This window comes from Camellia sinensis, chromosome 5 (assembly GCF_055761805.1).
Source record: "Camellia sinensis isolate YWXY chromosome 5, ASM5576180v1, whole genome shotgun sequence".
In the NCBI taxonomy this organism is placed as follows: Eukaryota; Viridiplantae; Streptophyta; class Magnoliopsida; order Ericales; family Theaceae; genus Camellia; species Camellia sinensis.
Genome location: NC_138965.1, coordinates 41,771,861 through 41,783,508, shown reverse-complemented (window position 1 = coordinate 41,783,508; position 11,648 = coordinate 41,771,861).

Below are 11,648 nucleotides of genomic sequence, written 5' to 3'. Positions count from 1 at the left end.
GTCGTTGAAGCGCCTAATGCCACTAGCTGGCAAGATGTGTGTGCGAGGATGGTACCTCTTCGGATCGAATGGCCATACTCTCACTAGTAGTGGCTCTAGAACAGGCTTAAGCTCAAACTCTACCTCGAGGTCAGCCTCAATACCTCCAGTCACCCCGGCAACGACTGGCTCATCCGCCTCGGAAATAGGAAAAAATACGGGGGGAACCTCTGGAGGGGCCCGGTCGTGTGGTGAACCATCTGTCATCTGAAGAATAGGTGCAAAGCAGGTAAACGTGAAGGAAAATGAAGAAAATAGGGTAAACTTAGAAAAGTCAACCCTAGGAGAGAGAAAATGGAAGAAAAAGTCAATGTCGGGAAAAGTGCACAAAACTCAAGAGAAATTCGAGGGGAACAAGCCTAGAAGGGTGAAAATGAGGAAAAGTGTGTCGAAATCAAATTCCAATTAGTTCAAAGTGAAGAGGATCAAGAGGGTTTGGCAAATAAAGTTTACATGGGGCATTGGAAAACGCATAGAAAATGCAAATCTAGAGAGAATGAGCACCTAGAGAGAGAGAGAGAGTATTTTCAGACATATGGGTGTAAGGAAATGAGCTCTAGTGGCTTATACTTAAAGACCCGTGTGTGCAAAGATGAATTTGCCCCGAATTGCCGTTGGTGGCCGGTAGAGGGTCGACAAGGCATATTGGTGGCCGGTAAGGCTGTGCAGTGGCCAGCAGCCTCCATCTGTGGCCGGCCAATGGCCGATGGCCATCTTTTGTGATTTGATGTTGTTTTGTATCTTGTCTTCTTTTCCCAAGATTTGGAAGGAAAGTTCACTGTTAGGTTCAGATTGTCTCTATGGAAGCTCAAAACTGTGTTTTCGATGCACGATGTTCATCACTTGTCAGTATAAAAGAGGTGTATCCTTTTTAAGCACATTGGAACTCTTTCGAGAGGTAAATTGGAAGTTGCCACTGAATTTGTCTTTATCAGATTACGCTTTTGTTCCTTGCATAGAATATGCATCTCACGTCCCTATATAGAATATGCATTTCACGTCGTTGTATAGAATGTGCATTTCATATTGTTGCATAGAATATGCATTTTACAAATACACTATGTGCGTGTCTTGCATCGATTATGATTCACGCATAGAATTTGCTTTTGTTTTGGTTTTATGCATAGAAAATGCTCTCGTCTCATGCATAGAACATGCCTTCAATGAACTTCATAACTTGGTTGTTTATCTTGCATAGAACATGCATGGTTATTGTATCGCACTTGTTTAGTTCTTTTTTTTCTTCCTTCCTTTGCCAACACGGACAAACGATATTGTATGTACGGTTTATTCAGAGGAGTTTCGGATAAGATCATTTGTGTCTCGGTAGGAGATCCTACTCCTTTATTTGTGTATCTATCACACTTGTTCACTTTGTGCATTTATCGCACACTGGTTTTGTTATCTCAGGACACGCGAAGCGCGGCCCTGGGCTGGTTTTATCTCGGGACACGTGAAACGCAACCCCCAGCGATTTTGTTAACTCAGGACGCGTGAAGTGCGGCCTTGGGCGAGTTTTATCTCAGGACGCATGAAACGCGAGCTCAAGCGGTTTTGCTCCTATCTCAGGGTGCGTGACGTGCAGCCTTGGGCGTGTTGTATCTCGGGACGCATGAAACGCGACCCCCGAGTTGGTTTTCTCTTGTATTTTGGGACGTGCAAAGCAAGAGCCCGAGCGGTTTTCTTTTATCTCGGGACACATGAAACACAACCCCAAGCAGGTTTTTCTTGTATCTCGGACGTGTGAAGCACGAGCCCGAGCAGTTTTTCTTGTTTCTTGGGACCCGTGAAATGTAGTCCGAGCGGTTTCTCTAGTTTTTTGGGACGTGTGAAACATGACCCCGAGTGGTTTTGTTCTTAGTTTCTCAAGATGCGTGAAATGCATCTCTGAACAGTGTTTTCTTTCCTCGTCTCTTGTTTTGGCGTGGTTAGATTATGGTTTTGTCTTTTTGCATGGAAACCTGTGTTGATTTTAAGCTTAAAGCTTCTTTTTCATGTGTTATTATCTCATTTTCTTGCTTATCATATTTTGTTCTTGCTTATTGTATCATCTTGCATGATCATGAGTTTTCAAAATAGCCGGCTTCGCGGAGCATGTGAGTCTAGTTTTCAAAGTTGCATTGTGCATATCATTTTGCATTTTGCCCCAGAACTACGCTGGTTTGATTCCTTGCAAAGGGATACGTAGGCAGCTTGCGGGCGCAACCATTTCTTTCTGTCTTGATTGTTTGTCCAAGTCTTACAGCCTTGTCAAAATGCGTTGTCTTCGGGCTTTGACATTCACTCACGTCATTTCACGACTTCGAGCTCTGTCAAAGAGGGGCAACTGTAGACACCCCATTTTTGATGGCCCTTACGACTTGGATGTCCTCGCATGCACACCCGATGATAAACGTATTTGCTTGCCAAGTGCTCGAAGTCCTCAATAAAATGCCATAACTTTGAGCCTTTCACACCCTGTACCTTTGTTGTCCTAGTTTTGTACCAAGCCTAGCTTTTCCAGTCTGCAACTTCTAATGGCCTGCCATTCCCCATTTTTGGGCTACCGGCCATCACTTTTTGGTTGCCGGCCTGTTGCCAGCCACTGATGTGGCTTGTTGGCCACCAGTATATTTTGCAGATATTTTATGCCAACTGTGCTAGCTATTTGCACAGATGCATGCATCTATCCCCACGTGTAGGGTTAGATCTTTTTTAGGGAATTTCATGTTTTCTATATATAGGAGACCCCTCTCTCTTGTAGAAAGGTTAGAAAATTTTGAGATCAAAAATTTTCCTCTCTTTAGCAAATTTCTACATTTTAGCCTCCAAATCCTCAACCTTTGCTTATACACCCTTAACCAAATCTTTTCATCTTTGAGCTGAGGTGTTCTTGAGCTTGGTTTGAGCTCTTAAGGGTGTTATTTGCTTGGTTTTATTGCTTGAATTGCTCATTCTCTTCAACAGGTATAGGGCTTTGCCTCTTTGCTTGCTTTCTCTACTTCTTTTTCCTACTGTTTTTCCATTGTTTTGGGCTGTCAAAACTCTGTGTTTTTTTGGGCTAAAGCTTCGGTTTAAGGCCATTAAAGGTTGAGGGGTTGATAGACCTTCTTTGTACCGTGTTTTGGGGGCCTTTGCCCTTGTGTTTTCCACCCTTTTACTATCTTTTTTTAAGCCTTTAAACACTGATTCTCAGAGCTTTTTTAGTGGCCAAAATCATGTTTTAAAGTCCAAAATTGGAGGGGTTAGCCTCCCATCCTTGTGTCTTGCTTACTAGCCTAGTTTGTGCCATATTTTAGCATGTTAATCTAGACTTTTTTAGCTCAATTCGAGCATGCTTTAAGACTTGTTTTAGATTGTTTTAGGATTGTTTTGGGCTATTAGATGCATTTGAGCTTTGCTTTGCATGCTTGTAGTGTAATAGTACTCATAAGTTTGGTGTTGTAGGCCTTAGACACCATCTTGTTTGAGTTGATAGCATTTATTTGTGCTTTTCTCACTCATTTTCAGCACTTAATCATCTTTGCAATCTCCCTCCTTTCTTGGCTTTTATTTTGCTTTGAAAGTGGTTCAAACAATTTGTTTGTTTAAAATATGAGATTGAGATGTCATGCTTAATGGTTTAATCCATTAGGGGGTTCATTACCAACGACATGATGTCTCTTTCATGCCTAAAACAACTTTTAGTTTGAACCTTCTTTCTATTTAGAGGACTTAAACTCACTCCTTGGACTTAATTGATTGAAGAATGGTTGGTAAACTAAAATGAGTAACTAAAACTTGGAACTAAAAATGGTGCAAGATAATAATTGGTTATGTTCAATCGGACGTTAATTGAACACATGGAAACTTGGGCTATTTCATACTCACTAGTGATGAAATGATCTAAGTCTCCAAGATCAACCACTTCCCTTGATCATTCATGAAAGGGAGGAGGTTTGTTTCTTGCTTTGCATTTATTGAACTTGCACACTTGGGTTCACAAGCCACTATGCAATGAAATTGCTTAAATTGGTGGTTTGTGGCTTAAGTTCACCACTCATTGGATTTGTTCATGAAAAAAAGAGGTGAGTTGTGCAGACAACCCTTAAAAATACCCTATATATGCTCTGTTTGTCCTCTGTTGCAGCAAGGTGAACTGGGCATTAGTGACAGGTAGGCCACCATCCATGGTCGGCTGGTGGCCAGCAATTCTCATCACTGGCCGGCCGACCACTGATGCAAATTTTAGCAATGATTTTGTAAGGCAAAGTAGAGTGAGCAACTGTGTTGGTGTTCTATTGTGCAACAGAGGCATTCAGAAGCAAAACGGTGGTCTTTTAAGGTGGAAACCGAGCATGTGCATGAACCTCCCTCGTTTTCCGAGGTGTAATGGTTAATTGTTTAGTTTAATTGCTTACTTTAAATTGCACTTGCGTTGTAATTATTTAATTAATTAGTTAACTAGTTAGTTAATTCAAGTGTTGTAATAATTAGTTAAGTAGCTTTGCTAGTTATTTATTCGGTTTTGTAATAATTAGCTTAATTAACTTAGCTTTAATTAGTTAGTGAATTAGCTAGTTTATTCATTCGGACTCTCCTTCGTGAGAGCACAAATTTGTAATAATGCGTATGTCTTCCAACCCCACGTCTTTCTCCCTTTTATTTACTAGCTTATGATGGTTAGTTTAGGGACATCATTTTTCAATGAGCATACCTCATGTTTGCATCCATCTATATTGCATGCACCGAGGCTCGGTTCATCACTCTAACTGCATTGTCGTTTTGAATACTTCTTTGAATACGTGCATAGACTGCTTGTTATCAAATTGTTTCATATGCTATATTAAGTAGTCGAGCCTAGTAATTGCATATCGCATGTGTTGCATTAGTCATATTGCATAGTTAGGATCATGCATATTTCTAACTTTGTTTCTTTTTTTGACTTGGAGTATTAGGTAAGCTTTTATTTGTTTTAGCATAATTGCATGCGTGTGAATGTTGCCATGTCTAGCATGCTTGCCATGAGGCTAAATACTTAATTGATAAACTGCTTGAATGCTTGCGGATGAAGGCTTGTTACTTGAATTGAAATAATTTGAGTAAATTTTCATATGATATCACTTTTTAAGTGTTACTGTTATGACCCGAACCCGCCTCTATGGATTAAGGTCATAACCAGCCAGTAATCAAGAGATTACCTACGGCCTCAAACCTGACCAAACATATTTTCAATAGAATAAGGGGCCAAAATGGAAGCAGACTTAAAAATTTTGTCCAATGAGCTATGCTTACATGGTAAAGCAAAACACTCCATTAACGATCCATAATAACTCACACATGTAGACGCAAACAACATCTTATATGTCAATGACTTTCAAACATGTAGTCAACCAAGCAAAAAGCTTATATATATAATGATCCAACATATTTACCAAGGTAACAAAGAGAAAACAAAAGAAACAAAACAAGTCTCATGCGTGAGACGTTCGGGCTGACTTGGACATCTCTTTGCTCACCTATACACGCATAAATAAGAGTGAGCGATAGCCCAGTGAATAATATCAAAATAAAAGAGTACATGAATGAAATTGTAGCAGTCATATCACACGACCTTAGACCTATTCATGATTCTAACTAATACATCAAACGGCCTCAGGTCCAAACATATCAAACAGTCTCGGGCCCAATTCATTCTCATCAAACGGCCTCTGCCCAATTTGTTCGTGTCAAATAGCCTTTGGCCCATTCTTTCATATCAGACGGCCTCTGGCCCAATCATTCATGTCAAACAGCCTCTGGCCCATTCATTCATATCAACCGGCTTTTGGCCCAATTATTCATATCAAACAGCCTTTGGCCCATTCATTCATATCAAACGGCCTCTGACACATTCATTCATTTCAAACGGCCTTTGGCCCAATCATTCATAACAAATGGCCTTAGGCCCAATCATTCATATCAAACGGCCTTAGGCCCAATTATTCTTTTACATATTCTTATCCATGTGTGTGTCATACTCATGATTATAATCACATTCGTATTCAATTAGTCTTGTGTAAAAGACTGTCATTCAGACTATTCATCCATAATTCAAATTACAGACCCATAAGACTCACATAAAAGAAACGTTGTGGAAAATAGCGTACTTGAACATATCTTTATTAAGATATTACTCAACAGTGATCTGCCGGATGATTTGCCCTTGTGCTTGACCCTACACATTTCATAAACATAATGGGTCATAAGCGACTCAATCCGTTCTTAATTCATATATCCTTCTTAGGCTTCTTCCTTATCTTTTTAACGTATTTATAATGCTCAATGCATGCCTAAGAGTGCTTAGAAGTGAAAGAGAACGGAAAACAAATCATAAAACACACTTTTAAAAATTTCTGAAACAAGGTTCTTCGCTCGAGTGCAGCTTTCGCCACTCGAACAGACCCCTTTGGTCTGCAAAAGTACCGGTTGCCTCATTTTTGTACTCGAGCATGACTTTGGACGCTCGAGCTAAGAGTCAAACATGTGACTGGGCGCTCGAGCGGACATCAATGTCTGCAAAACTTCTGGGAGTTAACATTTCACGCTTGAGCGGCTCTTTCTCGCTCAAGCGGACATGCCGAATTCTGAAATTTCTAGAATTGCATTTGAAGCTCAAACTTAGTATTCAAAAGCCCAAAGCTCGTGTTTTTGGTACAAAAACATGGAAGGTCAATGCATGGCATGGCATGAGAATATGGGTTATTTGAGACCCATTGGCCAAAACCATGATCTAATTCTCAAATCATTTAACATTTTTCTTGGTATGGTTAAAATTCATGCATTCAAACCACATACAAACTTCATATCTTCATGAATCATTTATGCATGTCAATTATTGACTCCAATCCCTCTTCAAATAGCACAAATGATGCTCAAAATTATAGAGTTCATTAAAATTATGCATGCATGTATGATTTGGTGTCATATTCTTCATGTTTCAATAATCAACTTCTAATTACAACATAAATCCTTAGAATTGAATTTCATATCATGATAATTCTCACATGCATGTAGTAAAGGACTCTCAAATTAACATGAATTACATGTTTCATGCTCAAATATGCAAATTCATAGCAATTTCTTACATGCATTTGTACATTGATTTCAAATGCATCAAATTCAACTTAATTCTTGTTCTTGGTCACATAACCAGCTATAATTCATGCAAGGATGAACTTAAACTCGTGAAATTAAGTTCATCTACTCACCTAGGAGTTCAAATCTTCCAAATTCTAGCTAGCTCTTTGAATTAGCCTCCTCAATTTCAAGTTCTTAGTTCAAATCCCCAATTTGTGTTCCTTCTCTCTCTACAATCGGCTCACTCTCTCTCTAGAGTGTTTATTTTAGATTTTTGAGCTCCAAGGAAGATGAATATAAGTGTAATTAGGCCTTCATATAAGCTTGCCTAATCAAATTTGATTAGGGCTAAGTAATGGTGCTTAATTCAATCAGTTTAAACTAATTAATTTGTTCCGAATTAGTTTTCAATTAAATTTCACCATAGGCTCTAAAAATTACGCTAATCATAATGGCATAGTCAATTTCGGTTTCTATGGCCGATAAGGCCTTCAATTTTCAGTTCACAACAGTAAGTTGAAATTTTTTTTCTTACAATGAACAGATATAAGGCCAAATCCACATATAATCATGAAATTAACACCCAAATTCAAATTAATCACATAATCACAACATAATAAGTTTCCGAGCCGAGACAATCTTGGTGATGACAAACACGTGGCCTTTGGCACGAGTCATGGGTTTCCTAAATTTCTCCAAAATAAAATATTTAGGTGGCAACTCTGTGTCTGGCAAAGCAGTCTAATTTTGACATTTTTTTGATTCAAAATCAATTTTTCAAACGATTTGCCAGATTTGGACTCTTTGGTGTTTATCAACTTCACATTACACTTGTGAGATTAGACTTAGAACCACAAGTGGAGTCCGAACTGTAGGGCTTATTCCGAGCTTCCGAAAGGGGGCATGAAAAAGTCGAGCTACACCTTTCAACCAAACCAAACCATTAAGGTTGGAAGTTTTCTCACTTGTTCTCAATTGATCACCAATTCGAAATTGACCGAGAAAAACATTCGATTTGATGGTCGATGTTGGTCGATTGTAATGAAAGAACACCTCAGCAGAAGTGAATGAAGATTTAAGAAAAATACATACACAAATGCAGATTTAAACCAAGAATTTAAAATCAAGAAGAGTCACCTACGTTGACACCATGAGAGATCTATAAAAGATGTTGCCATTGTGAGAAACTAATAAGGGAGAGAGAAATATGAGAGTGACAAGAAGAGTCACCTATGGTGACACCATGAGAGATCAAGGAGAGACGTTACCATTGTCAAAGATTAGTAAAGGAAAGAGAAATTTGAGAGTGGGGAGAAAAAAAAAAGAGTAAAAAGCAGAAATATGAAAAAAAAAAGAAAAAAGAAGAAGAAAAAAAGAGAGTTGAAAAGTCTCAAGCATTTAATGAATGAGAAAGATGGATAAAAAAAGAAAAGTAAAAGACAAAGATAAGGAAGAAAAAAAAAAAGCCAAAAGAGAGAGATGAAAAGTCTCTAGCATTGGATGAGCATTGAATGAATAAAAGAGACAAAGACTGTTCAGTGGGTAAGGGTTAAAAGTAATTCACAAACACCAACATTGTGTCAGGTGGCAAGCTGAGATTCGTTTATAAATGCAATTCAGTCGGGTTGGATATATCGGTTTCAAAATTAGACTGTCCGCTACCCAAACCAAACTTTTTTGAAAGTTGAGTTTTGAAAACCGTGGCTCATCCAAATCATTTTCAAAACCACCCATGTGGCCTATGGTTTCGTCGATTTGGTCAGATTTATCCGGTTAATCGGATCCATGTGCAACCCTAATAGGGGTTCTCTTTTGACAAGTGTTTTACTTTTTCCTATCAGGAGTTGGTTACTCGTGATAGAAAGCCTTAGTTGCTTTTTCAACAATCTATTGCACCTTTATGGTTGCAAGTTTTCCCTACTCAAATTATTTCTACTAACTCTGACCAAAAGAAAGTTTGGGCAAGTTTTCTAGTCTCGAGGGGCCTTCCTTATGAGATGTCATTCACCCAGAATAATAAGTACGGCGTGGACTTCTTCAATGTTACTCAATTTGCCAATCAGTTTAGGCCATAGTTCTAAATTGCAGTATCGGCTAATATAACGATATCGGTCACGGAGTATCGGTATCGATAGTATCGGCTGGTACGTATCGGGAATCGAGTGCCGCAACCGTGAAATTTTAAAAATCATTAGCAATCCCTCTAAAAATGAATTTTATGCATTTTTTGGACTCTTTTAACCTTAATTTGTTACATTTTAATCAAAATTTTGTTTTGTAGGAGCATTTTTTACTCATTTTCAACTAAATGATATGCATTTATTTTTGGCATATGTTAAACTTTTAATAAAAAAAATTGATTTGAATATTTATTTTTTCTTGTACTGAGAAAATATATATATATATATATTAATATAAATAGAGGATTAGGTGTATAAACAAATTAAAAATAAAAAAAAAACTTAAACATTTGCAATCTACAAATCCACCATAAACCCATGCACCTCCATGTACCTAAGTATCTCTCTTTTCTTACCCATTTCAATCTCAGATTCCCAAATGCACCTCCATGTATATCCACTTCAATCACAGACTCCCAGACCATAATACAACCACCTCTCTCTCTCTCTCTCTCTCTCTCTCAAAATGTTGACCGAAAGTTGCAAAATCCCTCCAAACCTAGACAAATTCAGCTTTAGATCGACCGAAAAAAAAAAAAACCAAAAACAGAGCACAAGAAGAAAAACAAAGACTATATTCACGCCGTGGCACAACAACAACAGAAACAGATATCGGCCCATGTATCGAATTCACGCCGCTACGTACCAGGACTCAGACGCTACGACTGTGAATTTCATTATCATCGGTATATCGGTGCATATCCGAATCGATGCTATGATTTTTCGGTACGAATCGGCCGGTACGTACGTACCATACCGGCCGATATTTAGAACTATGGTTTAGGCTAACCCAATTGCTTTCTCTTCTTTCTTATGAGTCTCAAAACGAATCCTTCATTGGTAGGCCAGTCCTAGACATGCAAGAGATCGAGAAAGTCAACAAAACCTTCTCAGAGTTGAAACAAGCCTTCAAACTCCTTCCCTTGAAGAAGTTTCGGATGCTTCAACTGAATTCCATGTTTAGTGGAGTATGTATGTGGCTAACAACTTTGACACTCATGTTGAGGAGATTTTGGCCAATATCTCTCCAAATGCTGCTCAAAAAAAGAAAGTTGCTTCTACGCCATCCTCTTCCAAAACCAAGAACTAAAAAAGTAAACCACTTTGCTTCTCTAAAATTTACAGTTCAATTCTTCTTTTTGAGTTGTTCTTTAGATGTAAGTGGAATCCCAATGACTCAAAAGGTATGGCTCCTGCGAGAGAAAAACATTTTCAAGAGATTGAAGAAAAATATAAGACAAGACCAATACAACATTCTTAAATGCTTTTCTTTTTTTTCTTGTCTAGCTAAAATTGATTCGAGATGGAGTGAATTGTACTTGTACAAAGTACCAAAACTATGCCATGGTGGTTTTTTTGGTGACAATATTGGATTTTGTCCTTTTACTCTTTGCGAACATTTCTCTCCATAGCTTGGTGGAGATAATGGGGCATGGTGGTGCACTAATGGAGTTGTTGTTTAATGGGGTGGGTTAAGGTGTTGGTGCTAGGTTAGAGTAAGTAAAAGGTAGTGGATCATGATGGTAATGGTTGTAATGAGTGAAAGGGGAGGGGTGAAAGGTAGTGGGTCATGATGGTAATGGTTGTGATGAATTCATTGAGCTGGACAAGAGAAAGGAAGGAGTAATGGTAATATCGTAAATTCATACCCTTAGTTAAGGGTATTATAGTCATTTTATTTGTGTTTGTTAGAAGTGTTAGTAGAGTTTGCAATAGACAAACTCTGACAAGGAGGTCAATGTAATTCCCAAAACTTCAAGACGGAATATGTATTAAAGAGAAAATCTAAATTAAAGATAAACCTCAGGGGTTTAGGTGTAATATATACCTCCCTTTTTTTTTTCATTTATAAATCTGAGACCCAAAACACAACATAAAAAATAACAGTCTTGTTTGGTAGCTTGAAGCCAAGGCGGCTCGAATGGTCCGAGTCCAAAACGATGCCGTTTTGAAATTTATTTATTTATTTTTTTCCTTCTTTTCTCTCTTTGAAGATGAAGAACACAAAGAGAAGAGGAAGCTGGAAAAGAACATGTAAAGTCTTCATCAACAACACTTGGAAGACTTTTGTCCAACAACATCTTCATCAACAGCAACAAAAGTCTTCATCTTCATCAACAACATCTTCATCAACACATCATCATCATCAACAACTTCATCAACATCATCATCAAACACATCATCATCATCAATATCATCATCACAACATCTTCATCAACATCATCATCATCATCATCAACATCCATCGATTTTGTGAAATCCATATCCATCGATTTCGATAATCCATATCCATCGATTTCGATAAAATCGATCAATTTTAAAACCTAAAAACAGAAGAAGAAAAAGAAGAAA